This window comes from Xyrauchen texanus, chromosome 20 (assembly GCF_025860055.1).
Source record: "Xyrauchen texanus isolate HMW12.3.18 chromosome 20, RBS_HiC_50CHRs, whole genome shotgun sequence".
NCBI classification, from domain to species: Eukaryota; Metazoa; Chordata; class Actinopteri; order Cypriniformes; family Catostomidae; genus Xyrauchen; species Xyrauchen texanus.
Window position 1 is genome coordinate 27,735,106 of NC_068295.1, and position 22,725 is coordinate 27,757,830.

At 39.0% G+C, this 22,725-nt stretch overlaps 1 protein-coding gene across 2 annotated transcripts in view; it reads right to left on the minus strand.

Moving 5' to 3' along the window:
- The window catches only part of LOC127660873 (RAC-gamma serine/threonine-protein kinase), a 165,283-nt gene extending 159,548 nt beyond the window's left edge, over positions 1-5,735 (minus strand). The window contains exon 1 of one of the 2 annotated variants that reach the window (XM_052151328.1): positions 5,492-5,735. The gene's annotated coding sequence lies outside the window, so the exon portion shown is untranslated. Of the gene's footprint in view, positions 1-5,291 lie in introns of both variants that reach the window. The other variant, XM_052151327.1, reaches the window with a different exon arrangement.
- Between the last annotated feature and the right edge of the window lie 16,990 nt (positions 5,736-22,725).

A 22,725-nucleotide genomic window follows, 5' to 3' on the forward strand; every position in this document is an offset into this window, starting at 1 on the left:
GACAGTGGTGAACGGGAGTGAATGGGAGATCACAGCAAATATTATTTTCACTTACCCATTTGCTCAAAGTGCAAAAAAAAGTCCCATGTTACATTTGAATGACTTTCTAGAAGAGGAAAAAATAGAGAGTGGCGAATTAAGACAGATGGGAATTCTAAATTCATGTTTGAGGTATAAAAGTGTGTAATTTATGTTGTAGAATAAAACGTCAACATATCGTCAAGTAATTTTTACCACAGACCTTATTTTACTCATAATTTGAAGGGAAAAAACGTACAAAAACCCATAGGAAAAAGTCGGATTCACCTACAAATTGACGTCATGGCTGAACAGCTCTATGTAATCAGTGTTGGAGCGTTTCTCTATAATTAAACATTTTGTTTTCTGCATTCACCATGATAGCGTGTTAAGTACAATATGACAACAAGCACTTTTGATCTGTTGCTCTCCTTGTTTCATCCCAACCTACAATAACATCAGGTAATGCTGGGAAAGCACATTCACCTGAATTCTCACTAGCACCAGAGAAACGGCTGTGTACTGTGTTTATGCATTGTGTTATGATTTGACTTAATTTAAAATAAAATAAGTCCAAAGGTCCGAAATATCCCACAATGTGAAGTTTTAATAAACTCAAATATGATATTCCATATAAGTTATATATCTTGTATACAAGTTATTATTAACAGAATTAACAAATTCGTACTAAAATTAGCCTTAATGTATTAAAATACACTGAACTAAGAATGCTTTAAGCGGAAAATGCCAATACTTGCATTTCTTCTTAATTTCAAACTATTTAAAGAGTAGGCTACATGGGGCCTGGGTAGCTCAGCAAGTAAAGACGATGACTACCACACCTGGAGTCGCAAGTTCAAATCCAGGGCATGCTGAGTGACTATCGTCAGGCCAACCAATTGGCCCAGTTGCTAGGGTGGGTAGAGTCACATTGGGTTAACCTCCTTGTGGTCGCTATAATGTGGTTCTCACTCTCCGTGGGGCACATTGTGCGTGGATGCTGCGGAAAATAGCGTGAAGCCTCCACATGTGCTAGGTCTCCGTGGTAACGCGCTCAACAAGCCACATGAGAAGATGCACAGATTGACATCTCAGATGCAAAGACAACTGATATTCGTCCTCCACCACCTGGATTGAGGTGAGTCACTACGTTACCAAGAGGATTTAAGAGTGCATTGGGAATTGGGCATTCCAAATTGGGGAGAAAGGAGGGGAAAATACCCCCCAAAAAAAGAAGAAAAAAAAAGAGCAGGCTACATGCACATATTACCTCAACTATCGATTATGAAAATTACTGAATCTTGACATTCCTAGTGAGGGCGATAAATATTTCACAAAACAAATAATCAAATCAAAAATCAAGAAATGCCTCATAATAAAGCTTGAGTTATGATATTAAATGAAAGACAACCATTTACAATTAAATTCCACAAAAATAGAAAATGTCTATGAAATAACAGACTCAAAAACCTTCCACAACTGACATACAAGACTGAGTTGCAAGACTACACCAGCACTAAGTCACCTAAAAGGATGTAAAATTGCCCAGTCACTATAAAGTGACAAGAAAAATGCAAAAGACACTACATTTAAGAACACTAAAGCAGTATCGCAAAAATAAATAATTGTTACTAGGGCTATTCATCTGTACCAACCAAGCCTCCATCTCCTCTACATAATGGCAGTAACACAAATGTTCCATTCCTCTATAGCTTCCTTTGAGTGACAGGAGACACAATTCCACTGCATCACTGCCTATCGCTGCAGCACTATCTGGGGATGTCCCAAAGCTGCCACACCAAATACAATTTTTCCATACAAATGAGGGGAGTACCCTTGAGATAATCATTTCATTCTTGAGTAGCCCTAAGAAGGAGGGGCTCTCCTGGTGAGCCCAGACAAACACAGACACACAGCATCAATCATTCTCAGTATGCAAGAGGGCAACATCCAAACATCCACTGTAAGCCTTCAATGCAATATATACATATACAAAGATCTACCCTTGCTATATTGTTCTCAATTGTATTCAATTGTTTAATGTAGTATCATCCTAAATTATTAGGAAAACACAGAGTGCTGCTTATGGAAACAGAGATGAAGTTTATGAATTCCTGCAGTGAAAAAATTCTTGAAAGTGTTTATAATTGATGGTTCCTTTCGAGTACTAACAGCAAATTGCTGAGGGTGAAACCTTGGCCATTCAAAGCAATATTCTAATTTCACTAATCAGTGCTAATGTTACCCCTAAGCAAAGCAAATGAGCTCCCGTTACAACTGCTGCTAGTTTTTGCCTCAAAGAGAATACTAAACACACGAGACAGATAAACAAGAACCCTGGTCAATTACTACATTTACATGGATATTTACACTCTCATAGTCTCATTCAAAATAAGTTATTTACAAGCCCCTTTAATGCCCCTTTTAAAATGTTTTCTTCTCTTTTAGCTATTCTTTTAACTAATGCAAAGAATGTGATGCATCAGAATATAGAAGAAAATGTTCTGAATATAATGGCAATGTATTGCATAGTTCATATTCAAAGCAATCAAGTCCTGAATATCCTAAATCTAAATATCTAGGCCTAGTTATACTGTACTAGTCACACATGGGAGTACAGAACATCTTTATATTGATGCTAACTGGTCTCGCAGAGTATATCACTGCAATTAAGGTGAACAGTCAAACCAAGATTCACAAGATAAACCTATTTACTTGCAGCCACAGAGAGCCTCAGCATTTGGTTATGTTTGGAGTTCTGTTTGCATGCAACATAAAAATAAAAAATAAAATATATATATTCTGCAGAGAGATTCATGAATAATGAGAAGTTTGTCTGAAGACCTCCGCCAATGCTGGAGCCACAAACACTGTAACAGAAACCGAAAGGACCCTGTGGTCTAAAAACCTGAAAAGAGGAAATGAGAAATTTGTGAATGAATACCAGCGGATGCGGATGTCTAAAGACTCTGTGGACCTTTGCTAATCTGCTGCAACCATCAAGAGTGCTCTCAATGTCTCTCTTGCTCCATACAGCTGAACAGCACTTAATGTGAGGTCAATTTAATAATGTATTTTTCTCTTGTTTTATATTAAGGTACTCAAAGACTTCCTTCAAAATAATTCTTGCATTAATAAGGCTCACAGGATATTCAAAGAATGCGTCAGGCTGGTCTATGCTTTCATGAAGTACATAGCACACAGAAGAATTTTAACCCTTCCACTGTGACTAGTAATTTTAAAATCTAAATTATACATAAAGGATGCATTGATGTATGCCAAAATATTGATAGAAATGATGCTAGATATCACAAAATTACTAAATGATAACTGAGATGGGCTGATTAAAGACAGCAAACCAACAATACTCTAAGACAATTTATCTAAGCAAGTTTTAAAATGTCTGTAATATCTTAATTGTTCTGATCTTCTTTTTTTGGTTATCGTAAATTCTTCTGGTGTTAATAGTAATCTATTGGAATAATATTATCTATTTTATTTCATCCTTATTACCTCACCGTGACTGAGCAGGCCACGTTTTTGAACAAAAGTTACATCATGTCTTTATAGTTCAAAGAAAACTTTTATCTCAAAAGATCAGAGAAAATGTTATTTTGCATCATATGACCAATTTAAAGTGAGACAGAGGCAATTTACACTAAGTGTAAATAGCAACAAAAAGCATCTTCTTTGAACTTTAAAAGCTATTTACACACCAATGCAAATAGTGGCAGATACTATTTGCAACCCTAATAAAATATTTACATACTGTACATTATAGTGGCTTCACTGCAGCATGATTATATGTTTATTAATTGTCCTGCACCCAACATCATTCACTACCCCTAAACCTAACCTTCCCTTACAAAAATTAACCATGGTTTAACAACAATAACCATAGTATCACCATTGTATTTTGTAGTTAAAATCATAATAACCACAAAATTAAACATGGTTACTATATTAATACCATATTACTGTAATAACACCATGGTTAACTGCATATGGCTTCCACCAAAAAAAACATGGTTACTGTCGTATTACTATTGTAAAACCATGGTTAATTTTACCTGGATCAAACCTTTCTCTCAAATCGACCTTCACTGTGACCAAATCACTGTGGACAATTCAACCTTCATATTAATTTTTATTAATTATTACAAATGATATTAAAGAAACTATTAGTGAAAACCAGTGGAAGAGTGGAAACAGGTGGAACAAAAGGTGGATTAGAACACAGGTCGTCCACACAAACATAAGCACATCTACCCAGTACACAATTGCAGTGACAATAGTGGCAGCATTTTGCCTTCAATTTCTTTTCCTACCAGACTATTGGAGTGCAACTAGTGTGCACTGTGTGGCAGGTGCTATTTACACCTAATGCAAATAATCCCTCCGTTTAAGTAAACTTGGAATAATACATACAGGTCAAGTTTTGTCCAAGCAAGGTATGCACTTATAGGTTGGCATGTGCTTCTCAGTTACTTTATGTGTTAAGGTTTCTGTCTCAAGACTTATATAAGTACTCACATTGCTCCTCAAAAGAATTACCACTAAACTAATCACTACTCATGAGCGCACACACACACACACACACACACACACACACACACCTTGCCATGGCTGCAATAAGACTTTTCTATTTATTTATTTTTTCATTCTTACACAGAATTATGCTCATATTAAGCAGAAACAGAATCACACAGATGGTCATTCACAGATATACCATCATCATTATTCCATGGATACTGCTTGCTGGAGGCGTCACACAGAATGTAAACAAGAGGGCGTGACACCTACAAACATTAATATTAAAGCCAATGCGGGAAATTTGATTTTTACTTCGTTGAAAAGACAGGACTACAGGACTGCAACCTGCTGGCCGGTTTTCTTCTTGTCTTGGTCTGTCAGTCCCTTTAATGCAATAAGCAACTGGCTTGCTGTACCTGTCACAATTTACAGTAATTTCAATAACGCCTCCTCATTGTCGATTCTTTATCATTTATCCCAATTAAATTGCCAATGGTTTAGGGGAGAAATTGTGGGTTTAGGCATAATCTCGCAAGGCCATTAGCAGAGCTGCATCTTTTAATTTCTCCCAGCTTCGAAACATCCACGCCGCCGCAGCAGCAGCATCAGCACGCTTCGTATTTATACGCTGAATAATCGAGTAATTTAATGCTACAATGTATCGAAGCTGCGTCACAGTATGCCAGGCGTTCCATCAAGTGTTACATTTAACATTCGTGTTAGAGCGGGATTTTTTTTACCTGGCGCTGGCGTTGGTAGGGAGACCAATGGGCTCCCCTCGCCTCGCAGCTTCCCTGAGTATGTGCGCGTCCTCCTTAAAAGCTCGAATGGAGCATGGATGGACGGAAAAGTCGGAGAACCACGCCTACAGATAGAGAACGCTCTCAAGTAGTCATTACAAGAGTGTTGTCTCGAAAGGGGACTGTATGATGGGACTAACCGCGAAAAGGCTGCGGTAGTTCCTTGCCTCCGATTCTCAGCTTCTGGCACGCCAACACAGCGAGTTGACGACTTTCAGGACAGCTCCTGACGTCACAGACATGGTACCTTCTCTCACCCCGCGTCTCCCGCTACAGTACACGCGCCAGGTTAGGTTGCTCCGTCTCTCGCTCGCTCCATAGACGCTCCTGGCTGCGCGTGCTGTGAGGCTCAGGGAAATCTCGCGAGAGCTATTATGAGATGCATCTCTTCTGCATCATTCGGTGTCATTGTTGTGGATGGAGGAGAAGGAGATGCATTTAATGACTTGAGACTCGGTTACTGAATACGATCTCTCTCTCTCTCTCTCTCTCTCTCTCTCTCTCTCTCTCTCTCTCTCGCTCTCTCTCTCTCTCGTTAATTTACAACAGCCTAATGCTGAGTGTGTTTTGAATTAGCGTAGTTACGTTATCCCGTGAGTGCATAGACTATAGGATAAAGTCTGCATCATTTGTTTTATTGGTGTAAACATGCATATTTTGGTTATCTGTGTTCTTATGTGTCTCCTTTTATAAACTGTGAGTTAATACTGTCATCGAATGATTATTCTTCTATGCCTATTTATGTAAAACCACACTGTGGGAAATGCTGATTTTCCTTTCTTTGTAGTACTTATCTTCCTTTAACCAGATCGATCAACCAAGTCGTTTTAGTTGAAATATCTAATTCTAAACAGTCTCTTAAACTCTTAAAATAATTACAAACAACAATACATTTCTAAGATATTACGAACTTGTTTTTCTTACTGATTCATACATTTCTGTTATTTAGTTGATTATATTTTTTAAATATATATATAATTTATTTTATTCCTTATTTAATATTTTAGATGTGATATATTTATATGTTTTCCTGTATTTCTTTAATGCAATGCTTACTTTTGTTTTTGTAATATGGAAATAAAAAAATAGATTAATAGGCTGCAGGATGTGAATTGTTTTGAAAGTTTCTTTTGAAGCCTTATTTAGTACGTAGTGTGTGTGATTGTGTGTGTGTGTGTGCGCGCGCGCACGTAGGAGGTAGAAACTGCACGAATTTGCGATTCATTTAATGAAATTAAGATATTATTTTATTTCTAATTAAGATATGTTGATGATTAAAATAAATTAATAACTGCCTTAAAATATGGAATTACACTACAATAGATTATTTTGAGTGGTAGGCCTATCAGGAGTTTTTTCTGTCTGTGCTCCAGAATTTCTATGTAGGCCTACAGTATGATATCTGTATGTTTTACGTATGTTTTCAGACTATATGCTTTTGTAATATTTTGTGCTAATGTTGTATTTTCAAAGTGTGTAAAAGAACCAGAGGAGCCATAAATCTGACACCAAGGAAAATCTCACCACTCAATCACTACCAACTCATTTTTATTAAAGTATTGGGTAACACTTTATTTTGACAGTCCCAAGTAGATATTTATCTGACTATAAGTGACTTTATCTAAATTATAAACTGGCTTGCAGTAGCTAGTAAACAGTGTTTCAACAAACATTCAGTAGACTTTTAGTAGCCTGCATATAGATCTCTATTAATGGCCTACTTACATTATTGATGAGAACATCAGTTCATTAAAAGGTCATTAATAAAGATCTATATACAGGCTACTGAAAGTCTACTGAATGTTTGCTGAAACACTGCTTACTATAGCAAGCCAGTTGATTAGTCACTTTATAGTCACATATAATCAGTTAAATATCTACTTGGGACCATCAAAATAAAGTGTTACCAGGTGTTGTGATATGTAGTAATAAAATCTGATTACTACATCACAGCTGCATGTGTCTGGACCTCCCATTTCCTCGAAAGACATTCTGTAGGTTACTAGGCTCACAAAACTGCACCAAACATTGGAGTGGTCAGAGACAGAACTGCAACAGATGAGCACATTGTAAGAATGTGTTGCTATAAGGAATTATTTTCTATTTTAGTAGGTTTTTTTTGTTGTTTTTTTTTTTTGCTAAAGAATACTAAGGGTAATCAAATTACCAGAAAACCCAAACCCTTTTGCAATTCACTAGAACCAGAGCAGTTAAATCACGTGTTGATATGTTTACGTATTAGTGAAATATTATACATTAGCATTATATTACACCAACAACACCTAAAAAAGATTTAAAAAAAATACAGTAATTGAAACACACTTGACCATTGTTATATTCTGTGCATTTTATAACACATTTGCATTTATTTGTTGTTGTGGTTAATTTGCATTGCATGTTCAATTACAAGACCTGTAGTCAGTTATGCTCACCGCAACGCCATTGTCTTTTTATGCAGCCTTGTTATAACTACATTCATGATTTCTCTTAGTTGATAACTGTACTTTAAATAAAGGTGTAATTATCCACCTAAATTAGTCAGATTATTGAGTCAAACAATGACACCTCTGGATAAAATAGGGGTCTTGCTCAAGGGCACAGAAGCAGAAGTTCGAACAAGATAATATTACCTGTAATTACCTGTATTAGAAGATGACAGCACAATGATTATTACCCTCTTATCCATCTTTTCATGCCGCTTGTACTTCCGCAATATTACTGAAAAGTTTTAGATGTTTCATGTTTTTTGTCTTTTACATTGAGTTTTAACAAACATTTAAAATACAATGTCCATTAATACACAAAAATAAAAAAAATTCTTGCATTAATCATTTCTCTTTTAATATTCAACCTAATAATTTGAACTCTTTGAATAATTTGAACTTGTTTTTCTTTGCTTTCACTGTTGTTTTAAAGTAGTTTTACCAATATGTTAGGCCTATGTTTGTATCTATGTATATCTTAAGGTTAATATATGTTTTTCTTTATTTCTGTGCAGGTTTTTTGTATCACTTGCCCCTTTTTTCAGTTCTCAATGTTAACTGGACAAGAGGCCCATGTAATTCTCAGAGCAGATCTCTGTACTTTTCAAAGCACAGCATGTTAACCACAGCTGCTGCAGACCTCAGTGTTTGTCCAGGTATCACCTGGGCATTGCTGAAATGGAAGATTTCTGTCAGGCTTTTGATCCCACTGGACAAAGTGCTCCGCATCTCTGTTTAAAGCTGTTTTGTAAGTGGTCGGCCTGAGGCTCTGGCCTCAGCTCAGCCCCCTGCCCATGCTGACTGTTCCAGATGGCAGTGGGGGGTACAGCAGAGGTAAGACAAGAGTCCTGTGCTGTGACACAGGTGGGGAATGGCCTGTTTAAACCCACAGGAAAGCAGGCCTGGCAGACATCCCCCTGTACGTGCCTCCATCAGCTGTCCATACCTACAGAGAGAGAGAGTGTGTAGTTTCCCCATAGTACTCTGGACATTGCTGCACACACATGGGTTTTCACAGGAACTCATGATGAAAGTCTGTTACACCAAGAAACTTCACTACTGTAGGTGAGAATCTTCTATAAGTAAGGTCACAGAGAAAAGCCAACATTGTCACAGTCCCATCACTCTATCAGTCTGGGATTCTGTTTGACAGGACCGTGACATCATCGTCCCATGTCTGTCTTGTGTTTCATTGTCTGTCTTGGTGTAAGTGCAAAGTTTCAGTTTATTTCCCTGCCGTGCACTCTTCAGCCGGTCTTGTTTCATTTCCATGGTGTCTAGATCCTGACTCTTCTATCTGGTTCGGTTTTTCAGTGTCGGGATGCAGACTCTCATGTTCCGTGTCTCTTGTATTGGCATGAGTGTATTGCGCTTGTTATCTTAGCGGTATGCACTCATGTCAATAATCTATGTCTGTCTCTCGTGACCATGGACACACGTTGCACTTGCTTTGTGCTTTTGCATGGTGTTTGCATTTAGATGTACACTCAGGTTTTGTTAAGTGTGAGAATGCATAGCATCGCTTTGTTTGGTGTTGCTACGCATTCCCTCGCCTTGTGTGTCAGTTGGCATGTGCTCATATTGCCTTATTGTCGATGTGCGCTCATTGGTGTTGTGCAATCATGCCATTCGGGTGTTTTGTTTTTAGCTGTCCAGTGCCAGTTTGTCTTGTTTTCCAGTCGGTCTTGTCTGTATGTTGGTGGTTGGTGGTGTATAATCGATCCTACTTCATCCCTGTTCCTGTTCTCGGTCCGGTCAGTCCTGTTCCCTGTAACCTCTGCCCCAACCTGAATTAATTACTTTACGTTTTCCCTTACAGCTTAGTTTGTGTCTGTTTTTTCCCCCTTTTGGGAGGTTTATGTTGGATTTTTGGATTTTATTTTTATATTAAATAAACCTTTATTTTTCACCCTTTGGTCACCTCAAATAAAAGGTCATGACACATGTATGTCAGCTAAACATTACTTTACTCTTGTGTCATGTTTCACTCTTGAAAATAATTTAATGAAACCTGACCAGTTTTCTATTTAACTTTCTACCAGAAAATGCTTCAGTTTGTAGGTCAACATAATATAGGCGTATCCTAACTTTCTTGTCATCCATCAATCTGGGGCCACATTAGCCACTTTAATGCAGTTAGGTGAACCAGAATGGAAATTTTTGGCCATATGTTTCCTCATCTGAAAAGATAAAGCTGTCCTGCACACCTTTGAATGGGGCTACAGCTGCTCTTCCTGATCTCATGTACCATCTCTGCCTACAGCTGTCCCTCTCTCCATCCAGGGCCACGAGAGGCTCTGGCGACCACAGACCTGAACATACATAAAAGCAACTATGGATGAATCTCCTGAGCTTCTCTGTCATCTTTGAATGTTCTCAGGGTTCAGCTGGCAAAGTGCCCTCTTGTCCATTGGGAAGGGTCAGTATGAACTGGGCAGAGGCTTAGTGGGACTGGGGAGGAGTGGGGTGGGTAAAGGGTGAGTGATAAGGCAAGTTATACCTTCGTCTTAACCCCCAGGAGTGATGCACTGTCAGGGGAAGGGTTGTGCGTCTGTGCTGCCCGTCTGGAATGGGGGAATGCATGTGTGATAAAAGAGGATTTCATATGAGATCCACATATTACCTTCCCCTGGCCAGGTGAAGCCACATGGGCATGGGTGTATTTATATGTGTGTGATTGACAGATCAATGCACAATGGTAAACTTGAGTATTCTAAATAGTTTCATGTGTCTTTAGACATTGCATTAAAAAAAGAAAAAAAGAAACATGAAAACTTATATAATGTTTGCTGTGGTGTTACAGTCCAACAGTGTCAATTAAGTGTGCTGCACTCCATGCTACTGAACTTGGTTGGCTCAACTATATAGCGTAATTTAGTAAGTGACATGGCATAACATGTGGATCAGTTTCATCATGTCACCCATTACAGTAATGATGGAATTAATTTCTGTAAAGTTAATAAATAAAAACTTTAGTTGTTTATATTTTGGGAACACAGAAAAAGTGGTTACACTTTAAAATGTGTTAACATTAGCTACCAACATTAATTAGCATGAACTAACAACAACAATACTTTTTACGGCATTTATTAATCTTGGTTAATTGAAGGAAATAATAATTACCAAGGTGTTCTTTTTGTATTAATATCTTTTTTTATTTATTTTTTTGAGCTATTTGTGTTAGATAAAGCAATATTACATTAGACTTACTTTGAGTTGGCTATTGACCCGATGGCCCAATATATCTGACTTTACATTGTGCTATTGGCATACAGTACATGTTAAAGAATGCTTATGGCCTGTGTTGTTTTACAGTGCACAGGTGTGAGTGAACTGACATGAATATTACTTTAGATCCTAACTTCTGCCTGTATCTACTGAGGTAGAAGGACTTAGAACTCAATAATTATGAAGGGTATAATTATTTAGATTTTTAGGCACTGTTCTTTCTTCTATCCCAATTTAATTAGCTAAATAAATTGTAAATATAGCTGCAAGCAGCAATTATCAGGGTTAAAGCACCGTAGGGCCTTTAAGCCCATTTTCTGGACTACATTAGGCATTTCTCAAACATTATGCAACAAAGACAATGCACAAATTGCATACAAAATTTCAACTCAATCTGAAAAGCGTTAATGTTCTTCCATCCACTTTACATTTTTTCATTGTTATAGTGCCACCAAATGGCTAAGCCCCATTTCTTTGTAGATTTGTCCTCAGAATTAGATGTTACATAAGTGTGCCAAATTTCGTGACAATATCTTATTCGGTTTAAGAGTTATAGCTATTTAAGTAGCAGTGGCTAAGTCAACTGCTTATATTTTGCATGCCATCGACAAGTAAAATCGAAAGTAAAAATTGTTTTTGATCATTATTATAAATAGACTCCAGAGAATCTTGTGACACTTGCTTCATTGGGATTAAGCGAAAAACCTAGGACTAGTTTGCAAGTAGGTTTTTAACGTAATCTCAAATAGTTAACGAACGGTTTGACGGACACCAATAGTTCTTGTGGCAAAGTTGTTCACAATGAGAAGAGCTATCATATGATATGAATTACTTTTGTTTTTTTAAAACACTGCATTATGTACAACAGTTGAAGTGCACAAAAATCGTGATAGCACCACCCAGTGGTCAATTAAAAAAAAAAAAACTATGAGTCAAATAGGTCCACAGAATTTCATTCCTATCAATCTTTGCTAAACTTGTCTAATAGCTGCTGAAAGCTGATTGGCCAATGGCGGCCGTGTTTTTAAACATATATTTAAACAAATGTTCCATAGTTACTGCCATTTTCATGTTTTTCCCTGTTAGAACACCACCAAAACTGTGCATATTTTTGTGCGTCCTCAGATAGAGCCCATACATAAGCATGTCAAGTTTAGTGAAGTTTCTAATTTCGTTCAATTGAAAGAATCGTGAATTGAAAGTTCAAACTTTTTATATATATTTAATGATATTGACACTTCATAGAATAATTTGGCATTGGTTTGGTCCAGATCGGATGAACAGCCTAGTACTAGTTCGCAAAAGTGGCGGAAACGTTTTCATGCCAAAAATGAAATTGGAGACATACATTTTGTTCGTCTTGAACCACAGATTCCATTGATATAAGACACTCGAGATTCATTCCGATCGGCCTTTGTTAACCTCGTCTAATAGCTGCTGAAAGCTGATTGGTTTGTGACAAAAATTTTTGTTTTGTTCAATATATCACCACCGATCGGGCGATCGGCCAAAAGGCTTTTTGCCTGAGTAGCGACAGTGAGTACTACCTTCTGACCAAGTTTCATGTCTCTGCGCCTTACGGTTTGGGCACCACGATCAGTTTTAAGACAGAATAATAATAATAATAATAATAATAATAAAATCTGAGCAAAGATTTACACTGAGTAAAATCACTTCGTGCTTGAAACCCTAATTAAGCCTTTAAAAGGTTGATTTACCTGAAAAGTGTTAACACTGCAGCTCTCTGGTGCTTTCAAAACATTGTTCTGTTTGTTGGAGCATTTTGGCAAGCCTGGCATAGCAACATTGCATTAACCAATGAATTGATTTTGAGCAGGGGCTATCTGTTATCTAACCAATGGCAGATGGAGGGTGTGTTTGGGAAATCTGTTTGAAAACAAGATTCATCTATTATATAATTTTTTTCAATATTGTTTTAAGCCACTTGCGGTGAAGAAATTATGCACTTAACCTTTGAAGGGACAGTTCACCTCAAAAAACTTATTTTGCAACTTACTCAACCTCATGTTGTATCAAAACTATGACTTTCTTCCATGGAACACAAAAGGAGATGTTAGGCATAATGTTACCCTCAGACACTATTCTCTATCATTGTATGGCAAAAAGATGTAAAGAAAGTACATGGTGACCGATACTAACATATTGCCTTTTAGGCAGTTTTATAAAAACAAAATGAACAGAGCTTTAACTTAAACTGTTGGAGTTTCGGGCAAATCAGCCTAGTTTTCACCCATTCACACACCAATGGCAGCAGATCTGCCATGCAAGGCGCTAGCTTGCCATTGGGATCAACTTGGGTTTCAGTGTCTTGCCCAAGGACACTTCGGCATGTGGAGTTGTGTGGGCCGGGATTCGAACCACCAACCCTGCGATTAGAGGCCGACCCGCTCTACAAACTGAGCCTCTTTTCTTTGTTCTTGCCTGTTGGTTCCCCATCCCAGACTCTGCTGCATTTCAGCTCCAGACTCCTGCCCAGGCCGCCTCGTGCGTTTCTTATTTGCTTTTCCCACTGAGAGTTCCAAGATGGCTTATGTTATAACCTTGCTCACTGGCTGGGCCCGGGAGTTGGCGACAGCTGTGTGGGATGCCCACCAGTATAGAGGGACACACTGGTGAGCATTACCCCCTTGAAGAACGTCCCTGCACACCACAAACTCCTTCTATCTGTCTTGAGGTGGGGCAAAGTGGCACATCATGTCTCAGCCCTGGTTGACTCTGGAGCTGAAGGTAACTTCCTGGTCTAAGAACTGGCTGCAAGCGGGGTATTCCCGTCCTTCCCCTGGTGCCACTCTTTCTTCCAGTGCTCTGAGTGGGGATATTCTGGCCAAAATCTCCCATTCTCCGGTCATGGTGTGATTCCGGGTGTCATGCAACCGTGTGGATGAGGTTGCATTTTACGTGCTAAGGTCCCTTTTGCTCCTGTGGTTTTGGGTCACCCTTGGCTGGTAAAGCACCATCCACACATTGGCTAGGAAGGTAACACTGTTATGTCTTCGAGCTCTTTTTGCCATGCACATTGTCTGGAGTCTGCCTTGTCTCCCACTGTTTCACTTTCTGTCTTGCAGGCAGAGCTGGTCATTCTGTCTGGGGTAACTTCAACATACCATAACCTCAGAGCGGTCTTCAGTAAGTCCTGGGCTGCATCTATCCCTACTCACCACCCTTATGACTGTGCCATCGACCTGCTGAATGGTACGTCTCCACAGAGGGGTCAGTTCTACTCCCTGTCCGCTCCAGAGCTGGAGGCCATGTAGAAGTACTTTAGGGAGTTTCTGGCTGCCGGTCTCATCCGCCCTTCCTCCTCTCCAGACATGATGGGATTCTTCTTCTTGGAGAAGTATGGTTCGCTGCATCCCTGCATTGATTTTTGGGGGCTGAATGACATCACTGTTAAGAACAGGTATCCTTTACCTCTGATGTATTCGGCCTTCGAGTTGTTTCAGGGGGTGACCATCTTTACAAAGTTGGACCTCCGCAATACTAACCACCTGGTTCATATCAGGGTGGCGGATGAGTGTAAGATGGCTTTCAACACCCTTACTGTGCATTTTGTGTACTTGGTTATGGTTGTCTAATGCCCCAGCCATCTTCCATCACTCATCAGTGATGTGCTTCATGACATGGTAAACAGTTCTGTGTTTGTGTACCTTGATGGTATACTGATCTTCTCCCAGTCTCTCTAGGACCACATCCAGCATGTCAGGTGAATGTGGCAGTGGTTGCTGGAGAATGGGCTCTTCGTTAAGGTGGAGAAGTGTGCCTTTCATGCCAGGTCTGTTCCATCTCTGGGGTTCATCGTCTCACTGAGGGGGTGCGGGTAGATCCTGCCAAGATTAGGACCATTTCCAATTTGCCAATCAGGATCTGGAATTGGTGCTCTGTTGTCTGGCCTCACAGAATCCTTCCTCCTGGGTCCAGCAGCTTACGTGGGTCGAATACACACATAACTCGTTGCCGGTGTTGTGTACATGCTTATTCCCTTTTCAATGCTGCCTGAGCTACCAGCTCCCCTTTTTCCCATCACAGGAGCCAAACATAACAGTGCCCTCCACCCATGCCTTCATCCAGCATTGCTGATGCAACAGGAGGAGGGTAAGGGCAGCTCTTGTTAAAACAGGGGAATGCGTTAAGGCCTGGTTAGATCAGTGGTGTACCAATCCCCCTAGGTATGTTACTGGTCAAAGGGTTTGGTTATCATCTAAAGATATCCTTCTAAATGTAGAGTCCAAAAAGCTTGTGCCTAAATTTATCTGACCCTTTCCGATGGTCAAGGTTCTGAGTCTGGTCGCAGTCTGCCTGGGCCTTCCTTTGTCTGTTAAGCGTGTTCACCCTGTCTTTCACATTTCACGCATCAAACCTGTGTTTTGCTCCTCTCTCTGTCCCCCTGCCACCACCCCTCCTCCTCCTTGGCTCAGTGAAGGGGCCCCTGTTTACACCATTAAGAGGCTCCTGGAAATGAAGCAGAGGGGTCATGACTATCAGTACCTGGTAGACTGGGAAGGGTATGGTCCAGAGGACAGATGTTGGGATACTGACAAGTTCCTTCAGCATCTGAGGTCAGTCCACCTAGGAGCATCAGGTAGCTCTCCTGGGGGGGGGGAGGTACTGTTGGGGTTTCGGGCAGATCAGCCTGGTTTTTATCTTTCCCTGTTTGTCTGCGTGCTTTGTTTCCTCACGTGTCAGTGGTTTTTTTTTTACAGGTGCCATGTGGTGTTTGTGAACTGGGGTTTCTTCACAGGGGTGATGTTCATGGCTGCTTCCCAATCAGTGACACCTGTTCCCCATCTCCCTAATCACCCCTCTCCTTTTATATATACCTTATATTTCTTCAGTTCAGAGCCAGTTTGTCCTGTGTGTTTGATCAATGCCATCTCTCTCTTGGGAGTTATTGTCTGCTAGTATTTAGTCAGTAAGGTTACTGATTAAATACAAAAAAAAATTCAAAGTTAGACTATTATCTGTTTTTTCTCTTTTGTTTTTTCCTGCCTGTTGATTCCCCACCCCCCACACTCTGCTGCATACCAGCTCCAGACTCCTACACAGGCTGCCTCTGAGCTCTTCAGTAGTAGTAGTAGTAGTAGCCCTTCTTCCTATCTCCCAGTCTGGTTCCCCCTGGCTCCCAGACTGCCCAGCCCCAGGCGGGGGTATCAACCCATTACCTGCTGGCCTTGGTGACGACCCCCATTTTCCCTGGGTCTCTCAGCCCTCATTTCATCACCATCATTGGTTTCTCATGGCTGTTCTTTCCATCACCCTGGTCCTCAGCACCCCCTGCAGGTCAGCTATCGCCATCGCCATTGCTCTGCCCCGTTTAATCTTTCTCCCAGTCTGCTACTTCTTTATTGGCTCTAAAATGAAGTTTTGGGTAATTTATCATCTGCCTTTTGGATTCTTCCTGCCTGACATAAACAGTGTATATTTTGTTAAAGTGGCATTTCTTCAGACTCAGTGTGCTCTCTGCTGTGCTCTGTATTTGACACGGTGGCCTCTGGCAGGTCCGCTGGATGAGGAAGGCAGTCTCTCACGGCCCCCAGCCAGTGCAGCTGTTACTGGGGTGTGAAATCTAGGCTTGATAAATCGTCATGATGCCAGTAGTGCCACAAACCCCCCTAGGTGCCACACACAACATTTAGGCCACACCCACTGCTCATCCTTTTTTTCCAGATGCATGCTGGGTTGCCATGGTGTGCCATCCAATATCACAGCCTTGCAGCCAAGGTTCTCAGACTGGGAGCCAAGCCATATGTCAAGGTCATGTCTGAGTAAGAGAGAGAACTACATTGTACCTTCTCTGAGAAGCATTTTACATTAGCCAATTTAAAGGGAATGTCAATAATTTACTAAATAGATCTGCCGTTCTTTCATTTTTAAAAGTTCACCCCAAAATGGAAATTGTATCATTAATGTTTCACCCTATTTTTGTCCCATTACAAAATTAGATGTTTTAAAGAATCTTCACACAGCTCTTCTCCATATGCGCCAAACAATTTTATAGGTATCATGACTGACAAGCTCAAAAAAGGTCAAAATTCCCACCATAAAGGCTTAATAAAAGTAGTCCATATAACTTGTTGGCCATTTGGCGATACATTCCTATACTGTATATGTCTTCTGAAGCCAATCGATAGTTTTTTGTGTGAATCAAAGCTAATTTTAATTCATTTTACACCTTAAATTAGTTATGGGAAAATGAAGCTTCCAGAAGCAACGTGGCTTTCAATACAAATGTATTGAAAATAGGTTCATAACTCAATTTACTGCCATTTGTTGGTCAAAAAAATTAAGCGCACCTAGAAAGCCTCTGTGGCTGACAATGTTTTGAAGAAATAAAAGGTATTCAGGTCTAATAGATTCTACCTTTAGATTATTTCATCTGAAACTATAATTTTGTTTAAAAATATAACAGTTACTTTTACTCATGTAAAATCGTGAAATCGTGATTTTCTAAAGTTGATGTATAATGAAAAAACATTAGCGCATAGCAGTGTTGCTCTTTCCTCCTCATTGCTGTTTGGCATGTCAAGGCTGCCTACTGTTTGGTTCGATTTAATTTGCTCCGTAACGCTTTAAACTAGAAAAGTCTCACTAGAATTGAAATTGGTCACATCAGTTTTGAGGTCTGTGCTCTGCAATATTGAGGGAAATCCGGAATCCGAAATCTGAAAATATCTTCAATGGGAAAACCATGGCACTGTCTGCAACTCAGTCCGAATAGACCTGTGACCAAATTTTGGGTCACAACCCACCAGTTGAGAAACACTGATCTAGACTACTGTTCAGGAAATAGATCAACTGAAGCCAACCCTATTGGGTTATTTTTGTTTCATGTTAACATACAAATTGAAAGAGATTTATAAATAAAAAGTTGGTTCACTAATAAATTTAATCAGATCCACAAATAAATATAAGGAGTTTCACAAATATGAAATTAATTCAAAAATAAAAAGAATGAGATTCATAAATATATGTGTAGATGGGTTCGAATAGGAAGGACACGGGAGCCGGTTCCACAGTCCACGTGAGTCAATTTTAATGCAGTTGTCTTCAGCTTCACAACAAGTATTGGCTTTTCAGAACACACATGGCGTCTCTGGTCTCTCTCCTTGTCTGTCGCACTGGTGGCCTTTTAAAGCCCATCTCCATCATCACTGAAACAAGACTGCCCCCCCCCCTTTTATAGTAAAGGTTTTACATTTCAGTCAAGCAACTTGGTTAAAATTTAAATAGCAGACTCATATTCAGCCAGGTTGGCTATGATCAGGACACTCTACAAATGGGACATTTTCAGCCGTCAACATTATACATGTTTATAGCTGAGAGAAAATGATACAAATCTTAAATCAAAGTATTCCTCTGATGGCGTCCATTTCTTTAAAGGTATGTGCTTGATTCCATGCTCATGAGAGCTTTGACTCTGGTCCCGCCCTGATAGTAAAAAGAAGAATGATTGGTTGAAGATAGAGTGTTGTGGCCATTATCAGATTGGCTTCAGTATACGATGGGTGGAGTCCACCTGTTTGTAGAATTGTGTGCACATCTTGAGGCTGGATTTGTTTCAAAATCGACAAATGCCATCCGCAAATGCACAGGAAGCGATCCACAAATAAATGCGCACTATTCACAAATGAATACTGGAAAGTTGTGTTTCAAGTTGTGAAAATACATTTGCAAATATAATTTTATTTATTTGTGAATTCACTTTATTTTTGTGAGACTCCTAACATATATTTAGAAATCACATTATTTTGATTTGTGAATTCCTCTCATTTTCGTGAAACTCCTTACATTTATTTATGGATCTCAATAAATTTATTTGTGAACCAACTTTCTATTTATTTATCTCCTTCCATTTATATGTTAATATGAAATTCCATATCCATACAACCCAGTGTCATGACAATTCGAACATATTTCACGTGTTGGCAATTTTGTATGATTTCCTCATAGAGATTCGTATACATTTTTACAATTTCTTCACGTTCAACTGCCTGGATGTCTAATGCGGAAGCGCGGGACTCGTGCACGAAGCCTTAAAGACATGCTTATTAAAATTGTGCTCTTACCAAACACTTCCCAAACCAATCAGCTGTTGTGTGACAGAAGCAATAATTGTCCATATTAGATGAAAATGATGTCCAGCGACGTCATTGGCTGTAGTGAAAGTCGGACGAAGTCATATGAATTAGCCAATCCTTACGATTTCACCATTTAGCTATACCTGACAGAGAGGTTTCACCAATGATGCTGGCGATGCGTTCATCGGACATGGATAAGGTTGATGATGGTGATCCTCCTCCAGTTCGTGCAAGTTCTTGTCTGTGTAAGCTAATGCTGTAAATTATTTTTACAGTCGAGTTTCATGTCGAAACATTTTCTTTTATCCTCCTTGACTGTTCAGTTAATGGATGAAATCACGTTAACAGCATCTGTAACTTGCTGCCAAGCGTCCTTTTTCTGTGACCTGAAGCACCACTGTGCACACTTGTTCGTATACAAACAAAACAAAATGCACAAAACAAAATGTTGCATTTTGAATGCACTTAAAACTTAAAAGCCAGTAAAACTTTAAAAACTTTTTTAAAATGTTCTTTAACCTCTTTTGTGTAGACATGTTGAAATCATAATACTCACTGTGGCAGCGGGGGCGTGGTCAAGCGCCCGTCTGGGAGAGAAAAGCAGTAAGGGCGCTTACACCTGAGCTAGATTATGTCTAACACATGTGTCTAATTGCAGTAGCGTGAGGACAGCGGCATAAAAAGCTGCAAACGGAGAGCCTCGAGAGGGAGAGCCCGACACTAAGCCAAGAGAAACGAATTGTGTGATAATATTGTGTGAAAGTAAAAAAAAAAGATTAAAAGAAGCCTTACCTTTGACGTTGTTTCCTGTCCCTTCCTTAGTGGAAAGTGTTACGCTCACCTACATGATGTCATCCTTATATGAGTGTCATTTGCAATTTGTGGGCATGAATTATGATAATTGTGAATGAGTGTGCACACGCGTCCTGTTTACGAATAATTGGCAATCATTAACATACACCTTATCTTAATTTTTTTCTGAGGTTTACGCAGCATATGTGAATCAGGGAGAATGTTTTCTGGAAGGTCAATTTTCACACACATTCCACCGAATTTACTCATATATTTACGTAAGTTTCATGCATGAGGCCCATTGTGTGGATAAGATATGTGTGAAGATTCTACAGAATTTCTCCTTTTGTGTTCCACAGAAAAAAATATTCCTTTTATACTATAAAGTAAATTATTTTGTAAACAACTAAAGATTTGAACAGGGATGCCATCTCTCTTGCATTGACTGTTTGTCATTGTAAATATATTTTTTCAGTCACTATGGTGTGTTCTTCCTCGGGATGAACACAACTGGGAACAGCTGGACTCAACTAAGTTTAACAATGATATTGGTTTTCACTGTCCCTGAGGGCCCAACACGCCTTTGCAGGGGACAAGGGGGCTGATAAATACACATCTGGAGGCCCAGACTGTATTTGAATTAGAACAACTGGATGACTTTGCCTCTCTTCTCTCTTTTCATCACGTCTTGAGAAATGTTTGTTTTGGCTCATTTTCTAAGGGGCACAATCACATGCAGCTTTCTGTGATGCAGAGAATATTTTCTTCTAAATCTTGGTGAGTTACCAAGTGCATCTTCACACAGGAAGTTGATCACATTTTGAATGCTTTGTCACAGCAATGAGATATTAAAATATTTTTTTAACATTGGGATTATGACAAATGTTCTATAACTCAGTCAACTGTAATGTTCTGCATTTTTCACAGAAAAAAAATTAGCAAATTAGCATCTTTAACTCTTCATTGCCCATTTTAGATTTTAATTAAATTTGCATAACAAGTTGCTTCTGAGTAAAGAAAGCTGTAAGTACAGGTTAACTGAATTATGAATAACTGTGGAAATTGACAGTTCACTTTTAATTATTTTGATTCTGTAGGTTTAGAAAATGTTGATAATGATATATGAGCAGGTGTCGATCCAGATCTTCAAACAAGCATTGAATATTTGTTTATGTCTGTGCATCTGCAGAGAATATCATTAAAGGGTGTATGTGTGTGCACAGTACTTGCTCATTGTAAGCATTTTAATAATTGTGCAGTGTGAATATATGTATCCATATGGTTCTGCCATGATCAACAGCATACTGAGACAGAGGAAATATCCAACACTTACCATCATTCCCTTGAAAACATTATTGTTATTTTATGTTATTCATGCTATATTTATATATTTCTGGAAACATGAGATGGTTTATACTTGTGTTACAGCTGGTCTTTAAAACTATATATGGAAAAACAAGGTACCTTGTGGCGCTAGTGGTGCAGAAATGACAAAATGGATAAATGAAAGCCAAATACAGTAAGTGTGAATATTGATCATAATGTTTGAGTGCATAACTAGTTGCTATATAACAAATGTACTGCAATCAGCTAGTTAAATGTCTAGCATAATGCTTTAAAATATTTGTTTGTACTCCAAGTAAAAATAGACATCCTAGTCTTCTGTATTAGGATTACTAATAAGTTCCCTTCTGTTTCAGGAGCAATTTTCTTTTCAAAAAGCACTCCCATCATCTGCCAAATGTCCAGAAAGACACATCTGCAACCCCCTCCTTAGACAGCTCCACCACTGCATCCCTTCAAATCTCTCTCTCTCTCTCTCTTGCTGATGGATGGTTTGTTGTAGAGTGAGCTGAAAAAAAAAAAAAGCCACTTGCAATTCATCAGGCCTGGAATAATGAGCGGAGAACTACATTGATTTAGCCCGGGGCTTACAGCTCGAACATCTGGCCTGGTTGGCAGCCATAGTCAAGGCCGGCACTATTGGAAAGCTTTCTTTGAAGGGTCCAGATGCAGAGAGAGGAGGATTGGTACAAATGCTACAGATGGAAACGCTGGAACAGATGATGTGGTGGGCGGTTCCTGCCACAATTGGCACAGGTAGCTTGTCTCTAACAGCTGGCACAGGTTAGGCATTCCTGGGAATTGGTACCACAAGGCAAATGTTCGCACTGGCAGAGGTTGTGTGCATGTGTGTGTGTGTGTGTGTGTGTGGGGGGGGGTCATTATAACACATTAGTGCATGTAACAGTTCAAATTAATGCACATATAAATAGACAATTATATTCATTGCATACTCTTAAATATTTACACACTCTGTATCATATCAAACATTCAGGAAAAGCATTATGGTTAATGTTTCAGGAAAACATTAGCCCATTCAGGAAATTACAATTCTTACCTGCTTTTCTGAAATGTCTGTCAATTTATACAAATATTTATTTTATTGTTTGTTCATGTTAGTTCATATTGTATTAACTAATGTTAACTTATACATATACTAATATATGTAGATATATACTATATTAACTAAGATTATTAAGTATTGTTCACTGTTTGTTCATATTAACTAATGTAGTTAACTAATGTTAGCAAATACAACCATAAGCGTTACTCATTAAAGTAACACAAAATAAGAAAATGCTGTTTAAAATAGTTTTAGATATTTTTAATAGAACAGAACACAACTGACAATGCTTTAAATTCCATTTCAACAACCCATATGTATGTAAATATTTATTTAGAGCAACAAAATCAATGAAAAAAAAATAAACA